The 27,199-nt window shown below is 33.3% G+C and overlaps 1 protein-coding gene across 1 annotated transcript in view; it reads left to right on the top strand.

The window, feature by feature from the left end:
* LOC107519877 (WD repeat containing planar cell polarity effector) overlaps positions 1 to 27,199 on the top strand; it is a 298,814-nt gene that overhangs the window by 36,531 nt on the left and 235,084 nt on the right. The gene's annotated exons all lie outside the window — the stretch shown is intronic.

Here is a 27,199-nt window from a genome sequence, read left to right as displayed (position 1 = left end):
ATATATTATTTCCATTTAGATAGTTCTCATCTATTGATAACACTTAGAAATGAAATTATAACCAGTTTATAACCACCTAATAGATATGTTATATAAAACATCAGAGATTTTCTAAACTGTCTTTTTCCTTGATTAGGCTATTTTAAAAAGTGTATTGTCTAGTACCCTATTTTTTTGTAACAAATTTTATTTTTTCCCTTTACTTTTGTAGAGGTAAAAGTTAGACTAGGATGTATCACTTTCAGAATCACTGAATCTCATGTCCTGGCCACTTTCAACATTCTGTGTCCCAGTGGAATTTTTCTAATCTTTAGGCACTTTTCCAACCTTATTTTAAAAATGGATTCTCTTGAATGATAACTATTAACTAAGTTTTTTCAGCATCACAGGATGCCTTTCATTGAACTTTCAGACTTAAAAAAAAAGTTATCTTTAATTGTATTGATTATCTACATAAACAATTATATTTCTTATTTGTTTTCCAAATTCTACTTTGGAAAAGAAAATCATCTCTCTCTTTAGGGTATGCAAGTTTTTGTGTAGTCAATAGTCTTCTAAATTTCCTAACTACTTTTTCTTCTTAAATGACTATGGCTGAATTTGAGATCTTACACAAATTAATAGTATCCCAAAGTTAATAGCTTAGAGCAGGTTTACGTTTTAATAACTTTAGAAGTATAAATGCCACAGACTGAGGGAAAAAAACATCATTTGAAAGTTTATTTAAATTTCTTCTATGTACAAATATTTTTATGAATTTTGAATTATAAAATTTTAACTTTTTTTCTTTTAGTCCTTGCAAGCATTGAATAAAAAGTTAACTGTGCTCTTGGTTAGCCGAAATCAAATTTGTGGTGATAGAAAATTCACTGTCTATCATAAGAAAGAGGCTCCCCACAGACAGCTAATTAACAAATGGATGAAACAGTTGAGGACACTGGGCTTAGTTTATGTTTACAGCAAGCCTGGATCTGGGAGATGCCAGCAAGGCAGAGACTGTGGCTCAAATTGAAATGGTGTTGGCAAGGAGTCCGAAAAACATGCACTGCACATCTGCTGAATCAAATATTCTAGAAACCATAGCTTGCGGAATTCTAACAGTGACACTCCAAAGCATGTCTACATGTTCAGACGCTACAAGAGTACCATGCCAAGTTCACTTCTGTCAACTAATGAAGAGAAAAATTAAAAATTCCAACTATATTCTTGACAAAACGACCTTTTCTAATGATGAAGCGCCTTCCTACTTATGTGGCGATATTGTCTGTCACATGTTAGTTGCCTGTTTGGTGTATAGAAAAGCTTCAAAGTTTGGCAATACAAAAATCTTCAAAAATTAACATTTGGTGTGCTATTAGCAGGTCTTGCATTATTGGCCCTCTCTTTTTTATTGAGAAATAATTCACATATACAGTTCGCTCTTTTAAAGTATACAGTTCATTGGTACTTGGTTTACTCAGGAAGTTTGCAACCATCACCACTGTCTGATTTAGAACATTTTTATCACACTAAAAAGAAATCCCATAGCGATTGCTCGTTTTCCCTTCCCTCCAGCCCCCGGCAACTAATCTCCTTTTTGTGCCTATGGATTTGCCTAGTCTGTATGGTTCACATAAATGGGATTATATAATATGTGGCCTTTTGTGTCTTTTGACCCTTTCTTTTTGAAGAAACTATAATCAGTGATGAATCTTACTTAGCAGTGCTTTAGAATTTTTTCATTTCCACACTGCAGTAATTACTCTATTAAATTACCCTTTTTCAACAAGACTGAACACCTGTTATGCATTGTATGTGTGACAGTTTCTGCATGGCAGTTTCTCAGACTAGTGGAACAGTAGAGGTGGTCTTCTTACTTACCTTCTGTCACCTGTTCTTTTTTGACTTTTTTTGTGAGGTCATGTGAAAACTGTTGTATATGTCTCAAAACCTTTTCTTTAGATAATTTTAAGACTAGAATTACAAGTGCAATTGTTTCAATCACTGAACCAGCAGTAGACTATATATGTGTATGTATATGTGTCTATTTGTATATTTACCTATGTATATTTCCTAGCTCTGACCCCTGAGTGCCTGGAAGCAATAACAGTCTAGTAACAGTGAGTACACTAGTGTCCAGATCTTGGTTTCTAAAGAGCATTCTCTATTATGACTCCTTAGGAATCATGACTCCTTAGGAAAATGACTGTTGTGCCAGAAAGCAATGAAGTATTGAATGATAAAAACATGTTAAAAGCACACAGGTGCCAGCCGAGGGAGCTCTACCAGCCAAATCAGTGATATATTGAACATCAAAATTAATAATAGATTGTATTCATTGAATAAATTGATTTACATGAGGACATACTGATATAAATAAATGAATAAATGGGTTAAATGAAAGGCTCTACCTTGTAATAGAATGCCAACTAATAAATCTAGATAAATGTGGAATTTGAAAATCACCTTTGGCATCCCTCATAGTAATAATTGATTTAGGCAGAATCATCAATGGATGCTATAACTAGTGATTGAAAGTTTGATGAGAAGTGGGATGTTTTTAAAGTTTCAAAATATCTCCCCACAAAATACTTATTGATTACTTTTTTAAAAGTATGAAATATTTATTAACTATTGAGGGAAATCTTGGCAAGTACCATCTTAAACAAGTGATAGAATATACCAGCCCCAGTAATAGCACAGGTCAACAGTGTGTGCCTCCTGATATAATAAACCTAGGAGAGCATAGCATCAATTTTGTGGTAGTCTTGCCAAAAATATATAAGCTACATATAATCACAGGGAAATATCAGAAAAAAATGTAAATTCAGGAACATTCTATAAAGTAACCAGCTGGTATACTTCAAAAATACCCAGGCCATGAAATATGGAGGAAGTGTTGCAGATTGAAGGGGACTGAAGAAAGACACATGACAGTGAAATGCACACCATGATCCTGGATTGGCCCCTGGATGTTATTGGAGGAACTGGTAAAATTCGAATTAGGTATCTGTTTTAAATAATAAAATCATGTTGATATTTGTTGATTTTGGTGGTTATGAAGGACAGTGTCCTCGGTTTTAGGAAATATATACTGAAGTATTTACAAGTAATGGGACATCATGTCTGCAACTTAATTTCAGATGGTTCAGAAAGAATTTATATGTGTGTATGAGGGAATGTAAGCTTAATGAGGGTAACATAAACAAGTGGGGAAGCTGGATCAAGAGCGTATATGAGTTCTTTGTACTATTCTTGTAACTTTTTGTCAGTTTTAAATTATTTCACAGTATAGTTTTAAAAAAATATCCTCTTTCAAAGTTGAGTATCTCTATGACCCAGCTCACATAGAGTGCTCTACATAGCAAGAAAAAAGTTTAGATCATATTGATGTAAAGATGAATTTGAATATTTATGGAAAATAAATGAGTGGAAGATTTTGCTTTGAGTATAACAAGGGTTGCGTGGGACTTTACAATTTTTTTTTTATCTTAAAAAATATCCTATACTCCAAAGTGCATAAATCATTTTTAAACAGAGATGCATGAAGGATAAATAGTATCCTGGAGGACAAAACACCCTAGGCATTTATCCTCTGACCTAACCAAATGACAGACCTTGAAGCAGGTTCAAAGCTGCAAAAGTAACTGGCTCTGACATGTACAAAGGTGGGGGGAAATACTTCTCACAACCTTGAAATAAATACTTAGTCTTTGAAGAGAACAAAATAATAAGTAGTATCGTATTTCATAAATAGAATTTAACAGTTGGGGAGTTCACATTATTCATTTGTCATTTTATTGTTGCTTGGGAAAACATGGTAAAGTTAAATCAAACTTATTTTTATAGTCATTCTTCACCTCCTCAACCTCATCCCACATCCTTAAGGCGGTGTGCAGGGGATCTGAAAGCTTTTAAAATATTCATTGCTCCCCGCTCCCCCTCCCCCTGAGTGTCATTGAAAGTCTGTTGATGGCTTTCCTTTCACTGCCATTAGGCCTAGCCAGACAGGTTACATTTCATTTCACACCCCTTAGTTTGACATTGATGGTCTTCTGTAGTTTAGTGGCACATATCATTCCAACTTAATTTTACTACCCTGTAGAAATCATCTTCAGACATAGTTGTATTTATTTTACCCTGAAAAAAATCATTGGTTCTAATTACATGTGACTCTCTATTCTTTTCTGAATTTAGTTACTTATCTGACAAAGCACACCATGGTTTCATTTTTTTCTCAGAAGCTGTTTCTAATTACTCTTGGTCCATGGTGATTTCTCTGTATTTAGTAATCTTATAGCTTGTTTGTTAATGCCTTTTGTTTGACATTTAATCATGCATTTCCTATTAAATCTTCTGCATTTTTGTTTTATTATTTATGTCTGTATTCTGTGTCTTCTCAACTAATTTGTAAATTCCAAAAGAGGAGATACTATATTTATATCTCACAATCTTCCTGACAGCAGCTAGCTGTTTTTTAAATGGAATTACTTTTTAATGTATGCAGTTATCCGTTAAGTACTCGTTACTTAATATGGATATAAATCTTTTAAAATTGGCATTTTATTTTGCTTCCTGGCATTTATTTAAAATTAAAATGATTTTAAAAAATGAATTTGAGTAGGTAAATTTCTCTGGAAATAACTGGAAAAAATAGCATAAAAATGAGTGGAGAAAATTCATCTTTTATAAAAGAAGTTATTTCTTAATATTCTGTTTAATTTAAAGATGCTCAGATACTCACAGATTGAATATGAAACTAGTGAAAAAGTTTTACAATTTTCTTTGGGTAATGTAATATAGTACTTGCCTTTTTAATAGAATATATTACATAAAATGTTTTAAAGGAAGCAAAAATTATTTGTGCTGAACTGTATACTAGGATAAGTAAAGAAGGAAAGAATATGTTGGGAATAGGTTTAAAAAGAGCAACTAGAAATCTAGATGATTATGAAAATGTCACCCTTTTCAAATGGGTGTATTTGATTTCAGGGAACCAAAATATGCCACCATTTTGTTTTTAATATATTTTGGGCCTTAATTACTTTAATGTTATCTATGATCAGTGTGGCCAACATTCCTTGCCATTATAGTATTTATATTTTTGATTAGTCCGATTTTTAAACATTCAAAAACTTCCTTATGAGAAAATATTTTCTCTTTCAGCTATTTTTGAAAAGTAATAGGTGTCTGTAAACCCATAGTTGAGGAAGAAAAAAGCAATAACTTTTGCAGCAATTCACATCTAATATTGCTAAGGTTCATCCATATTGTTGTTACATGTTACTGTGGTTTATTCGTTTTAACTGCTATGTAGCATTCTACTTAAATATTCAGGGTTTATTCATTTAGTCTCCTGTGATGGACATTTGGGTTGTTTGCAGGTTTTTGGTATTTTGAGGATGTGTACATTCTCAGAAATTTTTTGTACACATTTTGGGGAATTTATACCTGTAAGTAGAAATGCAGGGCCATATGGTATATGAATGTTCAATTTTAGGAAATAGTGTCCGATTCAGCTGTTTCCCAAAGTGTTAGTTCCTTCAAGTAGGCTCCTGAGTCCTTGTGACATAACGTCCTTGTATATCTAGTATGACAAGATGTTTGAGGATCATCTTGTATATTTTCTGTTCCAGACCTAGCGCCAGCCTTTTCTTCAAAGAGGCCTCCCTGGTTCTTTTGGAAATGTATATGTAAAGATCACAATTTGGGTACTAAGAGGGCCCACTATTGGATTGGTCATTACTTTTGGGCCTTCTTAATGGCAAAAGATAGGCTATATGTATTTTTTAGGAGGAAAATACATCATGAGTTCATACCGATATTTTAGATTCAAATCCAATAATACAGGGTTTTTACTTGTTTGATTTTACTTGTATCTCTCTTCTTATGAGGAAATTTTTGGTTCTAAGTGGTATCAACATAATTATTTAAACTTAAACTAAAACAGATATGGTTTTAGAATAACAGTATCTTTACTAGCAAAATGATTACCCAAAATGGTAATTTCTTGGCATTTCTCCCCTCTCCCTCCCTTAAGATATTTCATTAGGAATGAATAGCAAATTGTTGTGCTTTAGAGCCACTTGAAATAATTTTTGGTGTGGTTGGATTTCATTTTAGTTTGTTTTTTAGGGTTGGCTTTTCCCCTTCATTTTTATTTAATTGCATTTTGTAATTTATAATCTTTACATAGTTCCCAAATCAAATCTATAAAAGTAGGTACATTTAGAAAAATCTAGCTTTCATTTCATTGCACTCCAGCGATGTTCACCGAATTAATGGAGAGCACTTGCTGTTTTTAATATTCTCTCTTTGTCTTTAACATTTGCATTTTAATTATGATGTGTCTTGGTTTGGGCCTCTTTGGGTTCACATTGTTTGGGACTCTCTGCGCTTCCTGAACTTATAAGTCTATTTCCTTCACTCAGGGAAGTTTTCAGTCATCATTTTTCAAATAGGTTTTCAATCTTCTTCTATCTCTTTCTCTTCTCCTTCTGGGACCCCTATGATGTTAACGTTGGTACACTTAATGTTGTCCCAGAGGTCCCTTAAACTGTTGTCACTTTTAAAAGTTCTTTTTTCTTTTTGATGTTCTGATTGAGTGTTTTCCTCTACCTTGTCTTTCAGATCACTGATTTAACCCTCTGATTCATCTACTCTGCCATTGTTTCTCTCTAGTGTATTCTTCATTTCAGTCATCGTGGTTTTTTTTGTTCTAATTGGTTCTTTTTTGTGTTTTCTATTTTCTTTTTTTATGTTCACTTTTTTGCATCTCTGTGTGGAAGTTCTCACCGAGTTCATCTGTTCTCCCAAGTTCATTGAACATCTTTATAACTAGTGTTTTGAAGTCTGTATCTGGTGAATTATTTGCTTCAATTTCATTTTGTTCTTTTTCTTGAGTTTTGTCCTATTCTTTTATTAGGAACATGTTTCTTTGTTTCACGTTGGCTGATTTCCTGTGTTCGTTTCTGTGTATTAGGGAGATGTGCTACATCTCTGAGTCTTGACAAATTGGCCTTAAATAGAAGGTGTCCTGTGGGACTCAGTGGTACAGTCATCCTGGTCACCTGAACTGGGTGCTCCAGAGGTGTCCTTTATGTGGGTTGTGTGTGCCCTCTTGCTGTAATTAGGCTTTGATTGCTGGTGGCATGTTATGGGTAGGTTGACCCTGACTGGCTGTGAGGGCTGGCCACAACTACAGTGGATGAGCTGCTGTGTGGGGGCTAATGCCACGGAGAGGGAGTTGCTTTAGTAGGGCTCTGGTGCCTCCTGAGGCTGAGTTTTGGGTGTGTTGTTTATGGAGCTGGTTGGGTGGTGCTCTGGTGTGGTCCGAAGCTGGCCAGTGGGTGTGTTGTGTCTAGAGCCTTTTGAGAGGAGCTCTGGTGCTCCTGCTTCTGCAGGTGCGCTGCCACTTCTGCAGAGCTTGGGGCTTGCTACAAAATGATCTGTGGTTGGTTGCCACTTCTGCTGGGCTTGGAGGCACTAGGGAGAACCTTCAGTATGAATCAAAACTGGCTGCCACTTGTGCTTGGCTTGTGGCTGCTTAGCTAGTGTTACGTTATAGGCCAAGACTTGCCATTTATGCAAGGTTTGGGGTCACCCGTTGAGAGTTATAATGCAAGTTGAGACTGGTTAGACATGGGGCTGCTTGGCAGGGGCTACAATGTGTGGTGAGTGCAGCTGCCACTTGTGTGGGATTTGTTGACCTTTGAGAAAGTCTGCAGTGCATGCCTAGGGCAGCCACCGCTGTTACGGACTTTGCAGTCCTTTAAGCGAGTATGCAGCACAAGCTGAGCGAGCCTCCCTCCCTCCCCCCCTCCCTCCCTCCTTTCCTTCCTTCCTTCTTCAAGATTCCACAAATAAGTGAGATAGTGTGATATCTGTCTTTTTGTGTCTGGCCTGTTTCACTTAGCATAATGTCCTATTTCATCCATGTCATCACAAACGGCAGGATTTTCTTCCTTTTAAGGCGGAATAATATTCCAATGTGTATAAATACCACATTTTCTTTATCCATTAATCTATCAATGGATACTTAGGTTGTTTCCATGTCTTGGCTAATGTAAATAATGTTATTTTATTGCCCCTTTAATTTTTAATTTCTTTAGGTAGATGTTTAGTACAAATGGTATTTTTTATTGTTTAATTGAAAATGCTTAACATTTTTTCTATTTTCTTTTATTCATGGTTATTTAGAAGTGTGTTTCTTGATTCCTAACATATGCTGTTAATTTCAGTTCTATTTTTGTTGTTGAGTTTTAGACTTATTGGTTAGATAATGTCTTTAGTATGATCTCATAATATTTAGTGAGACTTTTTTTGGCCCATTTGTTTTTTTTAATTTCCATCTGCTTTAGAAAAGAGAGTATGTATATTCTGCAGTTTTTGAATGTAATGTTTCCTGTATGTCCATTGGGACAAGTTTGTTAATAGTGTTTATTTTTATTATTGTTATTTCATGATTTCTTTAGCTCTTACTGGTGTTTTTAAATTTCTATTCTTTTTATTGTTAAATCAGGAAACAGTAGATTTATTTCTTTGTTTTTTTTTTTTTTAGTTCTGTTAATTTTTGTTTTATATATTTTGAGGTGATGTTATTGGATGCATACTCATTATAAATTATTTTTTCATGGCGAACTGAACCTCTGTGATTATGAAATGGCTCCCTTTATCACTAGAAATGCTTTTTATCCTAAAGTCGTCTTTTGGCTTGATATTTATATAACTTCACCAGGCATCTTTTGGTTAGTATTTTCATGATAAATCTTTTTTTCCTCTTTGAATTTTTCTGTATTCTTATGTTTTAGATGTATCTCTTTTCTTTTTAAAAATATTTTATTTTTCAATTAGAGTTGACATTCAGTATTATATTAGTTTCAAGTGTACAGTATAGTTAGACATTTACAAAGTTTATGAAGTGATCACCCCAATTAGTCTAGTACCCACCTAACACTATACATAGTTCTTATAATATTATTGACTGTATTCCATATGCTTTATTTTACATCCCTGTGACTATTTTGTAACTGCCAGTTTATACTTCTCAATCCCTCTACCTTTTCATCCAGCCCCCCAAATCCCTCCCATCTGACAATCACCAACCAATTTTTTCTTTGTATCTATGTCTCTGTTTTCATTTTGTTTATTTTTTAATTTAGATTTTACATATAAATGAAATCATGTAGTGTTTGTCTTTGACTTATTTTACTTAGCGTAATACCCTCTAGGTCCATCCATTGTCATTGAAAATGGTAAGATTTCATTTTTGTATGGGTCTTGTTTTCTTATCCATTCAGCTACCCTATATCTTTTGATTGGAGCATTTAATCCATTTACATTTTTATCTTAAATTTACTGGAGTGTGTGGCTGGCACTGCTTGCTTCTCTGGGGAAACTCGGCAGCCTAGATATCCTTTCTGATGCTTAACCGCCATACATGGTTGCAGGGCCTGCCCATTTCGTGTCTCTTCCCCTCCTCCTACCAGTCTGGATATGGTCTCTTCTTTATATTCTTAGTTATAGGAGTTATGGTGAGGTAGTTCTCAGACGGTTCTCCTGGCTGATTTTTCTACAATTTAGTTGTAATTTTAATGAGGTCATGGGAAGATGCAAACACAGTGTTTACCTGCTCTGCTATCTTGACTGGACTTTCCTAGATGTGTATCTCTTTTAAATTTCGTGTTTTCTTTTCTTTCCTTTTTTTTTTTTTTTTTTAAGTCCAGTGGGACAGTCTCTATCTTTTAGTTGGAACACTTAATCCATTTATATTTGTTGGAATTACTTATACTTTCAGGTTTATAGTTACCATCTTATTTTGGGATTTTTATTTCTTTGTTTATTTGTCTCTCCTTTCTTGCCTTCTTTTCGTTGAGTGTTTTAAAAATAGTCTTTATTTTTTAGAGCAGTTTTACATTCAAAGCAAATTGAACAGAAGGTATAGCAAGTCCTCATAAATCCACTGCTCCCAGACAAACACAGCCTCCTGGACCAGAATGGTACATTGGTTACAATTGATAAATCTACATTAACACATCATCACCTGAGGTCCATAGTTTACATTAGGATTCACTCTTGGTATTGTATATTCTATGAGTTTTGACAAATGTAAAATACTTGTTATTAATGTATCATATAGAATAGTTTCACTGCCCTAAAAATCCTCAGTGCTTTCTTTGCCTATTCATCCCTTCCTCCTCCTGCCCAACCCCCAGCAACCACTGACTGTTTTTTTCTCCATAGTTTTGCCTTTTCCAGAATGCCATATAGTTGGAATCATTAAATATGTAGCCTTTTCAAATTGGCTTCTTTCACTTAGTAATATTGTGCTACAGTTTATCCCTTCACCTACTGAAGGACATCTTGGTTGCTTCTAAGTTTTGGCAGTTATGAATGAAGCTGCTATAAACATCCATGTGCAAGTTTTTGTGTAGACAGGTGTTTTCATTTTGTTTGGGTAAATACCAAGGAGTGTGATTGCTGGATTATGGTAAGAGTATATTTTGTTTTGTAAGAAACTGCTAAACTGTCTTCCAAAGTGGCTGTATTCCCACCAGCAATGAATGAGAGCTCTTGTTTCACATCCTCACTAACATTTGGTGTTTTCAGTTTTTGGATCTTTAGCATCCTAATAGGTGTGTAGTGATATCTTATTGTTGGATTGATATTTTCTTAACATTCCATTTCACTAGTTTGGAAGTTACTAATTTCTGTTCCTATAATAATTATCCTAAAATTAAACATGCTTAACTTTTTAAGATCTAAGACTAATTAATACCTCTGTTTTCTTCTCAGACAAGAAAAAGACCTTAGAATTTTTAAATTACTTTTGCTTATCTCCTGGCTTATATGTTAATATTGGTTTATATTTCAATTATTTTTTTGAAGCCTCAAATTATTATGGGTTTAATATAGGGTTTCATACTTGTGTTCCTTTTTTTTTTTTTTTCTTTTTGCATCTCCAAAATGTCCATCGAGATATTTGGTCCATGCCAAAAGATCCTTGAAATTTGGTCCTGTCCAAAATGTCCATAGAGACATTTGGTCCATAGTTAATGTAAATCCTGCTCTTCTATAAGATTTGAACCTCAACCCACCTACCTAACCCGATGTGCCATTACCAGTTAGGCTACTGAGGCAAGAAAGGTTATTATTGGCAATACAGCCACAACTCAGTTATTGGACCAATAAAACATGATAGTATATTTTACCTATTAATCCTGTAAAACAAAAGTAGAAATAAACATTATGGATTATTTGAATCCAGGGCCATTTTCTAAATATGGATCTTTTGGGCAGGACCAGATATCTGCTAATCTCATATCCCTATCTGGTATTACTTTTCTCCTGCCTAAGCATATTCATAGAATTGTATTTACTCAAAGTTTGCTGGTACCAGACTCTTTTAACTTTTGTTTGTCTGTCTGAAAATATCTTTATATTGCCCTAATTCTTGAAAGATTACTACTGAATACAAATATCTAGGTCTGCCGTTTTTATCTTTCAGAATATAGTTTCTCTTGTGGCTGTTGAAGTCAGCTGTCAGCCGACTGTTGCTTCTTTGAAGCCAATCTTTCTAACTCCTTTTAAAATCTTGGCTTTGTCTTTGGTCTTATACAAGCAGTGTCACTATAATGCGATTATTTTCTTTTTAAATACTGCTTTGGACTTTTTGAGTTCCTTGAATTTGTATATTGTTACTTTTTATCACTTGGAAATTTCTTAATATTTTTTCCAATTTTACTTCTGCTCCAATCTCTCTTCTTAGGTGAGAATGACATACTATAGAACTTCTCACTTATAATCTAAATTTCTTAAACTACTCAAAGTATTTTAAACCAATTCTCAATTATTTCATGTTTTCCAGCTCTTTGATCTGTTGTTAATTTTCTCCACTGAGTTTTTCATTTCAATTATGTTTTTCATGTCTAGGTATTTTACTTCTCTGTCAAATCTCTAGTCTTTGTTTTTTAATAGTTTCCTGCTCTCAGCAGTATTTTTAACCTTGTTTTTTTTCTTTCTTTAAATATAATACGCATAGTTATTTTATAATCTACACCTTGTAATTTCAACATATTAACTGTTTCTGCCATTAAGTGCTTCTGCTAGTTCTTGCTTATGATGCTTTGTTTCATCATGTCATTTAAAAAAATTAATTTAGAGCCTTCTTTAGGACTGGAATGAAGTGTGTACAGGTGTACCTCGGAGATATTCCAGTTTTGGTTCCAGACCACTGCTATAAAGTAAATATCTCAATAAAGCAAATCACCCAAATTTTTTGGTTTCAGTGCATATAAAAATTAGGTTTACACTATGCTGCAGTCTATTAAGTATATAATAGCTATGTCTAAAAAAACTAGGTATATGCCTTAATTAAAAATATTTATTGCTAAAAAATGCTAACGATTATCTGAGCCTTCAGTGAGTCATGATCTTTTTACCAGTGGAGGGTCTTACTTTCAATTTGTAAAAATCAAAATATCTAAATAGCTCAATGTAACAAGGTATGCCTATATTGATTTCTCCAAGAATAATTGTGTTTGCTTTTGCTTTTGAAGACACTTAGCAGTCTGGTACCACTTCGGGCTATATTCAAAACATAAAGTGCTTCAGATATCCAGGTCAAGAGAATTTGAACTGTAATTCTATGCAATGGGTGACTTCAGGCTACAGTTTTTCAGGAATAGTATCCTTTGCCACCCATCAGTGCCAAGGCTACCTACTTTGGAGTCGTCTAGGAGTAAGAGAGTTTGGGTGGGTTTACTTCTGCTTTGTTTTTATGTTGAAATGTAGCACTTAAGGTTTCAAGCTTTCCGATGGGAATGGTTGTCTATTAAATTCCTTAACTTTGGCAAGCCTAGACATTGTCTTCTTTTCTCTTGAATTTAAAAATTACATTACTGTTTTGCTCTGAGTTCATGTTCAAGGCTCTGAGTTATCTATTACTACATAGCTTAAGCATAAAAAAATCTTTTTTCTTTAGCATCCTCTACTTTCATTTTATTCTGCAGGCAAAACAGGAACAAATGTCATCCTCATCATCTTTTTGCTAAGCTAACTATAGGCTAAGCCTCTAATGAGTATATTCTCTCATCTTTCTGCTTCACGAAACAGAGTATCCCACAGAATTTTAGTCATTTGGTGCCTTGGGGTTCTAGGTTAAGCTTAGGATATTGAGAGCCATGATTCTCACGACCTTGGGAGACTCTATTATCAGAACTGGCCTCTAGAACCATAGGATCTCTGGACAAGTATAGCAAAGGGAAAGGGAAAGTTTTATTTATGTCACAAAATGTTTTGAAATCATAACCACATCTTATTTTTGTATTTGAGCTCCTCATATTAGTATAGATCCCAGTTCTCATGACAAGTAAGAGTAACCTAATGAATATATCACAAGAGTTGCTGGAGGAGCAAACCTTTGCAGACCATTGTCCATTTTTTGCCTTGGAAATGTTGTATTCCTGTGTACTTTCAGCCTCTAGGGAATACAAGGTGTTTCATAAATACTTAAATGTTTCTAGGTAGTTCTGGGCTCTACTTGATATTGTGGCTTCAAAGACATCACTTGGATTGTTTCTGTGTTCGGCTGGACAAATAAATTACATAAATCGTACCTGTCAACAAGGAAGAAGGTGGAAAATGAAATATCCAAAGACAAAGGAAAGGATAGGTTATCACAGGGTGGACTTAAGAGATAAGAAAATGCATGGTAATAGAGACCTAGTGCTGGAAAAGAAAGGGCAATAGACACTATTCAAAGATTTGATTGCATACCTCTACTGTTTAAGTAGGGAACCTGAACTAGTTTTCAGTTTGAATAGAAGCCCTCCATCAGTCTGCCTGTCTGTCTGTCTTTCTCTGTCTCTCTCTCTCTCTCTCTTTCTCTCCTCTCTCTCCCCCCCCCCACACTCACTCAATCACTCACTCACTCACTTACTTTAATACGCTTTAACACTAACTACTATTCTAAGCCAAAATGTATTTGGCTCTCTCTGGCTTCCAACACTGGAGGTTGGCAAGTTGGAGAACTGGTATACTTACCAGCCAGGGAATTTTGTAACCTAACATGGCTCCTTGCTTCCAGAAGAGGAATAGGATTGGTTCTGTCAAGTAAGGGGCTGAGAGTACCTTTGTGTTCCGCTTGGCTTTTCCTTTTATTCCCTCCAGCTTACTTTAGGTATGCTTGGTTTTAATTATATGTAAAGGCAATGTCGATTATAGTAATTCATGTGAACTTTTTATCACTTATGTTTTATTACCATGTAGAACAGTAATGATGACTTCTAATCATCAGGTACATTATTAAGTGTCAGGTTAATATTATAAATTAATATAATTATGGTGTTTTTTAATGGAAGCACATTTAAAGAAGTTATTGCTCAACACTGTAATAACATTAATTTCACAAAATCTAATAATTTTTACAGATGAAACTATGGTAATATGTCTTCCTTATACACAGCTAAATAGACTTTAAAATGTGATTGTGGGAGAGTAGGTACAAGCACCTATCCTATAGCCTTCAGGAAGACAAAGGAATAGAGAGAATGTATGTCATTGCCTTTGCCCATTGAAGAGGCCACCCACCGTTCTCATTTTTCTGTTAATTTTAATCTTGAAACACATTCTAGATTTTAAAACGGGATTCACTTTGAAATAATATGTAATCAATGTGAGCACATTTGAGAAATATATTTTCGAGTTGAGAGCCTACCTCGGGGCACATATGGAATATTCAAATAGATCACAATTAAAATCTAAAATTTTAATGCATCTCAAACTATGAAATGTTTATAAGTCAAACAAAGATATCAAGTTATTAAAGTTTGGATGGTTGATGTAATGTGGTTGTGGCATGATGGTGACAGTGTTGTGTTTTGTTTCATTTTGTTTTGAATACCTCGATAGCTTTTCTAAATCTGTATGATTATTGTCTAGTAAACACTAGGTGGTGCAATTGCACAAGGACCATATAATGAAGCATGTGGAGGGTTTTTTGTTTTTGTTTTTTTGGAAGGCTGGAGGGTGGAATTAAAATTCTGTTTGAGGAAACTCTTTGGAAATAAGAATTCTTAAAATATTAAAATGAATGGTTAAATGTTGCTCTTTTATTAATTATTCTGGGATTTAAATGGGAGCCTTGTGATTTATACAAAGGTCTCAAAGTTCAAATATTGTTTGTATTGCATTTTAAGTTCAACTAACTACAGGAAAAAAACCCTACAAAATTTAGAAAACTAATCCAGTTTGGTTTTCTATAAATATTTAAATATTGATTTTCTCTATGACTACAGTTAAACAGCACTACCCTCTACTATTTCAAATCATTCTAAAATGCTATTGAATTTGAGCAGTTATCTCTAATATTATATTTCATCTTAAATGATTGTTAATCATTTAAAACTTGAAAAATAACTTTCCTTTTGCCATGTTTTGTCATCTTTTATCCATTAAAAAACTCTTTAATTCCTATTTAAGTTTAGGTCATTAAATGATTAAATTGAAGATTTAGTGTCATTTCAGACACTGAAAAAGAATTGTTGATTTATATTAACAGGGAAAAATTTTATGCAGATAATTAAAGCCTTAAGTCTTAATTTAAAAGATTTTTTTTCCCTTTTTTTCCCCTAATTTGAGATACAGTTCTTTCTGGAAATTAAAAAATAAGTCACATCTTCCAGCAATTTAGTGAGTTATGTTGTTTAAGATACATTTATATTTAAATGTCTTTCGATATTTTGAAACCACAGAATTTAAAAATATTCACTGACAATCATAGGAAAATCAGAATCAATTTAAGTACTTCAGTAGGCTATCATAACTGACAGAATTACACAAATTATATATGTGATTTGTTATTTTTGTTATTCACAGTTATTCTAACTGTGAATCATAGCCTCTATCAGAGTTAAACAAAACTAATTTTATATTTTACTAATATAATGGAACAACATAGGAGTTTAAATTATTTAAAAACTCATTTTTTATATAAAACTATACAAAAATTACACTTTTAGAAATTTAGATTTATGGTTTATGAATTTTCTTCCCTCTAACTTTGTATTATTTCTCTTCAAGACTCTACCACCTTTCTTTTGAATCCTTGATATTTCTATTTTGAGGTACTATTATTTCATTACTTATGAATAAAGTATGTTACACATTTATTTCAGGATATGTTCAAGCTTCTTTATAATGTATAATACCAGTTAGGTTATTATCAGTAATTAGCAGGAGAAGTTTGAAGGGAAGAGTCATTTTCCTTTTATTTGTGAAACGGGTATATGTGGGAACAAACTCACAGGCAGACACATGCATCAAAGATGGTTTGGGATTACTGAGTCCACAAACAGTTGGGGCATTGCTCGTTGCTTATTTAAGGATATATATTTTCATTTTTAATTCATTTTCAGTCCCTTTTGACACTTTGGAATGTAACACATAATTAATATTTTATTGAAAAATTATAGATTTAATATTTGGGTCATGCAAGCTAGTTTTAGATAACATGTTATAGAAACAATTTATGGAATTGAAAAATCACTATTTTTATAGTAGTTGGCAACCTTTATAAAATGACTTGCTGTCTTTGCAGATATATCCATTTTTGCAGTTAGTGCTTTTTAATGGCACCCATGTTAGCTACATTAGCCAGGAGGCTGAATAACCATGAAAATGGGAGAAACCTCTGACCTCAGAAGTCGTTCTTTTAAAAGAGGATTGAAACATTGGTGATAGGAAATTTGAGTTACTCTTGCAGTTGAAGTATTTGTTCTGTGAATACTTAATTTACTTAGAGCTATACTTTTTCTTCTAAATCTGTCAGACTTTCAGAAGCATCAAATTCACTTCAGGAAGAAAAAAAAATGCTCCTTTCCCAGGCCTGTAGTATTCGAATGTGATATTCAGGCTTCCGACAGTTTCATTTAGGTGATACATATAGTCTTAAGAATGGGAATTCTCACATTTAACACGCTCTGTTAAATATATAGCTCATTCAGACCCTGACCAAGATATTGCTCTGCAGGCACTTATTTTGGATAATCCTTTTAATAACTATAACTCAACTTCTTAGCTATGTAGAAGACTGCTAGAGTGTGGAGGCGTGTGTGTGTGTGTGTGTGTGTGTGTGTGTGTGGTGTATAAAAATTATTGTTGTATAAACGTGTATATAAACATTATACATTTGTATTTTGTATTATATATGTACATATTTATTTAGATATTTGAAAGGTAAACTGTGCAAGCCTTATGTTTGATGAATGGGGAGTTACACATAGGATAAATTGATGTGGCTAATTCTCACATGGTGACCAAAAAATTAGCTCAAGGAGATTTAAAAGTGATGTCAAAAAAAAAAAAAAAAAGCTAGTTGATCTGTGGTCTCATTAGTTGGAAGTTGCTAACTAGTCTAGCTTTTACACAACTCTTCTACCCTTACTTTTAAACACTTAATAATGCATTTGTTTATCAGAGAATGAATGGGGCGGGGTGGGAGCAGAGAAAAGGGCAGAAACCTAACATTTGCTGCTTTAATACCAACCTGAGGCAAAATGGAAACATTTGCTATATATTTTAACATTTGTTCTTCTGTTTTTCATAATGGTAAGTGATTTCGAAAAAACAAGGAAGGATATTATGGTAAATATTTTTTACTATAGTAATGAAAGTATCTGAAGTTTTTTTAAACATACAATTAAGAATAAAGTAAAATTAAGTCGTGTAATTATAACTTACTTTATCACTGCATTGAATTATAAATTCTGACAGTAAGATCTGTTTGTGTACAGTTTTTAAAAAATCATAAAGAATTTAAGTTAAAATGCTTATTAAAAATGGGACCAAATAAAAACCGAAATTATAGAATTTAATAATGTTTTAATTAGGGAAATATGCAATAGATGTAGGTCTAAGCTTGCTACCTTTGTGTATTTTGTATGTAACATACGGAGTCACATATAGGGACATGATTATTAGCATGTGTAATAATAAACTCTCATGTTTTTTGGTCCATCAGTAGCATTTCTTTATAACTGAACAAGGTTAGTGGTGCCTTTTGAAAGCATCAAGTCCATTCCTTGGCCAACTGTAAGAGAGAGCTTCTAGACCAACAAACTGTTTTCTTTACTGTCTTTGCCTGAACAGAGTGTACGTAATTGTCTGCTCTAAATGTGAACATTTTATGTAACGGATTTTCTGAATTCCGTGCCACCTTCGAATTCATTAGTTTGCACCGATGTAAATACTCTGACTTTATAGGAGTTTAAATAACTTATTTATAGAAGGAAAACAAATATTTTGGTGTTTCATAAGAATGTTAATAGAGGCCAAATAAATATTTATGCCTATTGTTTATAAAAATAATTAGTAAATTAAATACTGTTATGTAATATAGAAAGCTTATTTCTGTCTTGAATAGAATGGGGCAAACCATCTTTAAGCCACCTTTAAATAATGATAGAGAAAACAGTTTCTGTATAGTTTTTAAAACTCTAGATTTTTATTTTTTACTTTTAAATTTTTTAATGGAAACATTGGTTAACAAAATTCAGTAAGTTTCAGATATACAATTTATTCATAAGGTATGAATATATTACATTGTGTGTTCACCTCCCATAGTTAGATTTCTTTCTATCATCACGTAAATCTAGTAGTTTTTAAATTTAAATTTTCAAAATAATACTTATTACAAAGCTGGGACATAACCTTTTTATAGACTAACTTGTTTCTATTTAGAATACCAGTAGGATGATGAATTTGTTAGTATATTTAAGAAATGAAAAATATAAAATGTGTCCTGAGTTACTCAAGCAATGATTTATCAACTGTTATATCCCTATCTATAAATAAATGATGACAATTATTGGTTCAAATTCTTTGTCTATAGATAATAGTTCAACTATTAGAAAGACATATACTAAAAATTAATTCGATAATACTTGGAATAATAAAAATTTTACCAGAATTTTTTTTGACATTTCTGGAGCAGGCCTTATTTAATATACTCATTTTAGTCAAACTGTCTGTTATAGAAGCTTTGGCAATGTGAAAGAATTCTTTCACCTTGTAATATCTGTACAATTTTTTCTTCAAATGAAAAGAGAGGCTTTAAGTGTCAGAATATTAGCCAGATTGCAGTGAGATGATAGTTTTCTATATGTGTAAATTGTGGGTTAACTTTCTTAAAAGAAAATACAAATTTAAAAAAATTAATTGAATATTTGGGGAAAATTTCGCTTTTCTTTAAATGCTATTTTTTGCTAAAATAGGCTTCCTTTAAATATTTTAGCAACGAATGTTGAAACAATATTCTTTAACAGTTCTAAGAAACCTCGGTTCAAGAATTACAAAGGGGAAAATTGAGAAAAGTCTGAGAAATTGATACGAGCCCATGAGTTCAAATGTCTAGCACTGTATTGTTTTGAAAATATCTGTTCTAACCACAGTTATTTTGCATTTCACCTCTTGTGAGTTTTGAGAACAAAATAAAAGTGACTCATTTCCATGAATAAATAATTTACTTTTTTTAAGTGTTATTTCATTAGAAGATAGGATTTTGACTCTTAGAACCACCATTAGATAGTGATATTCTATCAGGCTAGTTTAATCTTTTTTGCTACCTTTATTGTTTAAGAAAAAAGTAAGCCCTTATAATTACTGAGTTCTTGTCAGTTTGAAAGCACACATCAAAATAATATACGCTTTAAAAATATTTTCCTTGAATGATACGCAGAATGAATGTTTTTAAAGGAGGTGTTGACACTAGTGGTTTTGATGGTTAATATTAAGCTATAAAGAAAATATACAGGGTGATGTAGTATATTTAAAGCAGACTTATGTTAGTAATGTATGCCAAAATTGTTGGGGTATGAAAATCATCTTCATAGCTAGACAACCTTGTTCGTATGAATTTCTCTCCCTTTGAATAAGTGACTTAAAATATTTTTAAATGATGAAAACTTTAAACTCTAGGCTACAACATCCTAATTCTACAGGGTAGTCACATTTCTCAATGTTTTTTTTTTTTTTCTGTGCTAGCATATTAATGAACCAATTCATATGTAATGAGTCAGTTCTCATTTTAAAGTCTTGTTTAGGATTCTATATATTTAATTTTGTAATTTTCCATGGTATTTAAAAAATTTTGCTAACAATTTATAAATATTTGGTCATATCTAATTGAGGAGCTTATTATATTTTTACTTCCTTAAAGACAAGGGCTTGTACTGTAGGACTCTTGAGGTTTCTTTCCTAGCACTTTGAGCTATACTTTTATAATTTATTAAACTCACATTTTGCCATTGGGGGACTTATGTTTTTGTCTAGCAGAGATGACATTCATTTATTCATTTGACAACAAATATTTTTAAAACGTCTAGTATGTTCTATAAGAGTAAATTACCTATCATGACTCAAGCTGCTTATAGTATTGTGGGGGAGACAGGCAAGTAAATAGGTAATTAAAATCTAAGTATGTAAGCTGATAAGTGCTCTGATTGGGAAAGCAAAAGGTATTCTGAAATTACCTGTGGTGGAATTAGGTTTAGCTACCTAACCAAATCTTAGTGGGGCCTGGTGTTGAAGAAAGCTTTGTAGAAATAGTTTTGGATCACCTGAGGCTTAATATTTATAAGGGTTAGCTAGGTAAAGGGTTGGAAAGAAGAAAGAAGTGGGGATAGTTAAGTGTATCCTCCATGAAATACTATATACAGAGGCAAAGAGGAGCTAGGGACCATGTCATGACTCATGGGACTACAAGACTTAAATGTTCACAGATGAAGCTGGAGCTGTTAACAGCTATTGATCATTTTATGCATGGTCTTGTGTATTATTGTAATTTTATCCTGGTGCAATGGGAATTTGTTAAGGCTTTTCAGAGAAGTGACATGATTATTGTTGCTGTTTGGAAAGATTGTGCTGGCAGCAGTGTAGAGAATGATTTAGGAGTCATCAAATTAGAGCCAGGGATACAGAGTGAAGATTTTGAGTAATTGATTGAGATATTGGAGTTGTCAACTATTTTGATAGTAATAGAGGTGAAGAGAATTCGATAAATTTATAAAACATTTAACTAGTACGAGTAACAGTGTTTGTGACTGATGGAATGTGGAGGTTTATGGAAGAAATAGTAATGAAGATGACACTCAAGTTTCTGACTTACATAACTAGGTGGATGGTACTTCCATTTAGTGTGATTGGAACTATGAGAGAGGTCTGAAAGGGAAGAATACACGTTCAGTTTTAGAAACTGTGAACTTTATTGTGGAATACTGTGTGGAGTTGGCCAGCGGAAATTGTATACATAAAGCAGATGCTCAGGAGAGAAATGAGGACTGCTGACTAAGAGTCATCAGCATGTAGGTAGTACTTGGAGTAGGTGAGATGTTTTATAGGGAGGATATAAAGAGAAGAGAGGAACATCCTGAGTAGGACCTTGAGGGATCCAATATTTAAGAAATGGACAGAAGAACCATGCTAAGGAAGAAAACAATAAGAATAAGAATAAGAATACCAAGCAGCAGCCAGAGATGGGTAGGAGGAAAATGAGGAGAGTGCAGTGTCACTGAAACCCAAGGATGAAACTGATTAAAAAGGTATCAGCCAATTAGAGTGGAAATATAACTAGAATAGAAAATTCATACTATATAGGAAATACAGATATAGTGCTGTGTGATTTTAGATCATGAGAAGATTCTGTCTGAGTAGGGAACAGGAATGTTTTGTGGAGGAGGTGGCATCTGAAAAGCTTAAAGGAGCTACTGAGTGGTGGAAAATATATTCCAGGTAAAAGGGCAGCGTAATAAAAGGTAGGAAAATATAAGACTATAGAGGTTACAAGTTGTATGTTAGCTAGTGACAGATCTAGGGTTTATATTAGAAGTAGGACTAGAAAGGTGATAGGAAATGATTATGAAGGCCTTGATTGTGGTGCTAAAGCTCTATGCTCTTGGCAATATAAAGCCATAGGAGGATTTCAAAGAGAGAAATTATTTCATTCTTTTTAAGACTGGATAATATTTATTACATGGATACACTACATCTTATCCATTTATCAGCAATATATTCTTTAGGTACGAATACATAAGTAGTAATCTATTTTGAAAAAGGGAAAAGGAGTAACCCAAAATTCAAGGTGCACATCACCTCTGGAGGAGGGAATAGGAGGAATGCAATTAGGGAGGGGACTAAGATTTTAAGGTACTGATAGTGTTCTATTAAGCACAATTGTGGGTACAGGATATTCATTTTATTGTTCATTAACTTATAGTACTTAACATATATGTGTGATATATTTTACTATTAATATGTATGATATATTTAACTATTAAAAAAATCAAATGGTAATGCCATTAGTTTAATTTCAGTATCTTGTAAAGAGAGGAATGATATGATGAAATTTATTCTTTGAAAAGATTAATCAGTAGGTTGGATTAGGTCAAAGAGAGGCTCTTTATATAGATTATTGAAACAACTTAGGAAAGAAGTAGAAGGCCAGGACCAAATCAAACTATAGCAATGGAGAGGAAGAACATTAATATAAATCAGGCAAAATAATCAACAGTATTTGTTAGCCGGTGAGAGGGACAGGGTAAACAGGTGTTCATTTCTAGTTTCTTGCCGTTTTCTCACAGTGACTGTATATGAAACCACTCATGATAAGCCTCCCACTATTCTCCCTGTTTCACTCAACAGAAGACCTCTCTTCATTTTTCATTAGGAAAAACTGTCACTAAGCTTTAATATCTCATTTTTTCTCCTTGTTTCACATCAAGAAGCATGAAGAGTCTGAAATATTACCTTACTTGCAAACTAAAAAGATAGCCTGCCACAGTTTCATGGATACTGGCAGAAAATATGAGACTCCTCGGTCAGAGATGGCCAGTTCGTTATTTACAGCAATAGAATACCAGCATTTTTTCATCGGTTCCCCAAACCTGTTTCTTCATTGTGACATGAAGAGGCTCAGGTCGCACCTGCACATGCAGTGGGTTGCATTACAGGAGAGAAACTCTGAGCTTAGGGAACCCAAATCTTTTATAATGTGAAGTAAACATGCCTGCCATTTGCTCTATAATAGACATTATCCTTTTTTTTTACAGGGCTGTTTGCTACCCTTGAAAAGATAGAAAAAAGGCATTCAGTACCTCTCTTGCAGAAACATGAGAGACCTATAGAGAGTTGTATCCCAACACCTCAAAACATATCTTAATCTTTATCCTTATTTCATTCCCATGAAATAAGTCTTTTTTTTTTTTTTATGGTTAACACTCCAACTTTGATGACTTTTTTGAGACTGTGTCATTGGCTATGTCTTATTTTTCCAAAACTTCATCAAATATTTATTGAATTAATACTTATATACAATGGGGGAATATTGCAGAGCAACTTTATGTAGCGTAAATGCTGGTTGAAGAAGATTTTTAGGAAGAAGTGACATTTGCACAGAGATTTGAATTATGAGAAGTATCCAATTTCCACATAAAAGAACAGCACAAAGACTCTGAAGTAGGAATAAGCTTAATGTTTTTTGAGGAACAAAAAGAAAGCCCATGTTTCTGGAGTGTAGTGATCTGAGGAGGAAAGTGGTAAATAATGAATTTGGAGAAGTAGGTCGTGGCAAAATATCCTGATATCTTTAATCTTTGTTACTTCACTATATCTTTCCTCTTAATTTACAGGCCCTATATTCTAGGGCCTTTGCTTTTTCTAAATCACTTTTTAAAAAGATGCCACTGCTTTTTTCTTTTTCTTGGAGGAGGAACTAAAAGATAAATTCTCAATAGTATTGAACAAAAAAAGTGATTCCATTAGAAATTGTGAGGAATTCCTGAGAAAGAGAAAGCAGAAGACTGGAAGATGATAGCCCAAAATGGCACAAATTGAAAACAACTGTGCATGACAGGACAGCCTCACAACTTTCAAGTTCTTGGTAGTTGGGTAATTATTAAAAAGTCTGAGCCTAGAGAGAAATTTAAAAAATCATACATAAGATAAACTACCTATCTAGGAAAGACTTCTGATGTAGCTCTTGGGGTATGAGAAAAGAGTAGAACATGGAGTGTTGGAGGACTTACCTTTGTTACAGACGTCGAGGAGAGGAAACTGGAAAGGAAAGACAGTGTTTCCCAGGAGGGAAATTAACATTAGAGTACTACCAGAGTAAAAATTATGTTTTTGCCAGTTGGGGCTTCCTCATCTTGCTCTGTGAGCTAGCCTGCACATCGTAATGTGGCTTTTGGCACTTACATGTCAGCAGTCAGCTCTCCTGTATAGGAAAGAGACTAGATGGGGAAAACAGAGCTCTATGACTGTAGAGATAACCTGAGCCAACTATGTATACCTATCAATTTAGATCTTCATTTTAAAATATGAATAGATAGCTAAGGATCATTAGACACTTAAAACCAATAGGAAAAAGGAGACCTAAAATGAACAGGCAACTGATTTGGATGAAACATTTAAGTCAACAGAAAAGCATATAAAATATACTCTAATCAGTAACTTTTGAGAGATTTCAGAAGATAATGGAACAAGGACAGACCACTATCCAAAAAAAGCCATGAGAGAAAGAGATATTTAAAATTAAAAATATGATTGTTAAAGATTATACTTGTATATATAGTATATCTTTGTTTATATGTATACATAAAGAGCAAAACATATAGATAAATAGGAATCTAAGAGATAAAATCAAAAAATACTCTGAATTAGACTTAAAAGTATTTTTTGATTTTGTCTCTTAACTGTAGACTGAAATAGTAATCTAAGAGACAAAATCAAAAAAATACTCTGAGTTAGACTTAAAAGACAAAATGTGAGAGAGAAATCGAGCAATGGCATGTCAATCCAGGCAATATAACTAAAAAATGAGAACTAGATGATGCCCCACCCCCCAAGTAACCATTTGGCTCTAGGGAACTGTTTGTATTAGTGGTTGGAATGGGCCCCTGGACCTTGTTTCAAACAGAACATGTCTACTTTTACAAGTTTTATATGTTGGAGTGCAATATTTTATTAAAGAAAAAGTGTGCTGCCAGGAAAAAAATTTGAAAACTATTGACTTATAGGATGGAGTTCAGACTTGTTGCATTTTATTTAAGGCTCTTTACAATTTTACCCCAGGTTGTCTTTCTGCAGAGAATGAAGGGAAAGTATGTAGAAGAGGTATGAGCCAACTCATAGAAGTATGTAAGCCAGTGAAAGGATGTTAAGACATATGTAAGGAGAAGCTTTTTGAAGAGTTTGAGACAAATAAATAAAATGATCTAATTTATATATTTAAGAATATATTAAATAGTATATTTTATGCATAATATCTTTAAAAATTTAAATATTTTCATGTTTTATGGGAAATGGATTGTAGAGGCTCAAAGGTTGAAATGAGAGACCAGTCAGGAGGCTAATGAAGTGCTCTAGGTAAAATAAGATGGTAGCCTAAACTAGAGTGGTAATAACAGATATAGAAAGAAGTAGAAAGACTGAGATATTTAAGAGGAAATAAAGCTAAGAAAAGAATAGAGAACATGAGGGTCGTGACCGATAATAGAAAAGACTTGAAAGGGTGTTTTTTTTTTTTTTTTTAATCCTTGCTCTCTCTTCCATTCTCTCTTTCCTCCTACCCCTCTCTGTCTTGCAGTAAAACATTTCTGCGTAGCCATGGTGTACTCCATATTGTTGAGAAAGAGAAAAGAGTTGGTGGTAGGACTAGAAAAGTTCCTCACATTCAAAATGAATTACTCATATATTTAATAAAAGAATATGAGAACTCTTAAAAAATACTCATTATCCTCATAGTTTCTGAACATCAGATATTTGAGAGTGGCTTATATAGGCAGTTTTGACACAGGATCTCTCATGAGGTTGTAGTTAATCGGTTAGGGAAAGACAGAAGAAATGCTATGGGCCATTTTCTAGGCAGTTCGTAGTTATCTGAAAGCTGGCCTGGAGTTGGTGGATCTAAATCTCAGGAGGCTCATGCACGTAGCTGGCACAATACCTTACAATGAAAGAAGCATGTAGTGACAAAATGATGGGTTTTGGAATTAGACAAATTGGTGTTAAAAGTATAACTCCATTGTTTTCTTCCTTTATAAAATAGGGAAATACTACATTATATGGTTTTGCAGTCTGAGAAAATGCATATAAAACATTCAACATAAATTAGCTGAGAACTTTCTTCTCTTTCCTTAATCAGACATAAAATGAGTAATACTAAAATGTTGGAGATTTTCCAAACTAGCTGAGGTTTAGAAAAAAGTAAATACAATTTCTAAAGGCAAATTGTGCATATTTTTCCTCATTGGTATAATCAATGATTTAGATATAGAAAGTTAACACACAACACAAATGTAGTTTTCAGGCATTGACCATTGCTCTATAACAGTATTAAACCTTTTATTTTAAAAATAAAATTTTAGTTTTTCAATTACAATTGACATACAATTATATTAGTTTCAGGTGTACAACATAGTGATTAGACATTTATATAACTTATAAGGTGATCTTGATAAATCTAGTACTCATCTGACACCATAAATAGTTATTACAATAGTATTGCCTGTATTTCTTATTGCTATCCTTTATATCTCCATGATTATTCTGTAACTACCCATTTAAACTTCTTAATCCGGTCTCCTTTTTCAACCATCCCTCCAACCCCCTCCCATCTGGCAACCATGTTCTATGTGGCTATGAGTTTGTTTCTATTTTGTTTGTTCATTTATTTTTGTTCTTTAGATTTTACATGTAAGTGAAATCATATGGCATTTGTCTTTCTGTCTGACTTTATTCAGCACAATTCCCTCTAAGTCTATCCACATTGTTGCAGGTGGCAGTATCTCATTCTATTTTGTGGCTGAGTAATATTCCATTGTATGTATATACCATCTCTTGATCTATTCTTTCATTGACCCAGATTGCCTCCATATCTTGGCTTTTATAAATAATGCTGCAGTGGACATATGGATGCATGTCTTTTTGATTTAGCGTTTTGGGTTTCTTTGGATAAATACCCAGAAGTAGAATTACTGAATCCTTCTTTGTCTCTTGTTATAGCATTTGTTTTAAAGTCTATTTTGTCTGATATTAGTATTGCTACCCCAGCTTTTTTGTTTATTTGCGTTTTCATGAAATTTCCTTTTCCATCCCTTTGCTATCAGTCTGTGTGTGTCTTTTGATATAACTTGTAGGCACTATATGTAAGAGCTTTGTTTTCTTA

Source organism: Rousettus aegyptiacus, unplaced genomic scaffold (genome assembly GCF_014176215.1).
Source record: "Rousettus aegyptiacus isolate mRouAeg1 unplaced genomic scaffold, mRouAeg1.p scaffold_m13_p_7, whole genome shotgun sequence".
Classification (NCBI taxonomy): domain Eukaryota; kingdom Metazoa; phylum Chordata; class Mammalia; order Chiroptera; family Pteropodidae; genus Rousettus; species Rousettus aegyptiacus.
Note: the sequence above shows the minus strand (reverse complement) of the source record. Positions and strands in the feature narration are given on the sequence as shown.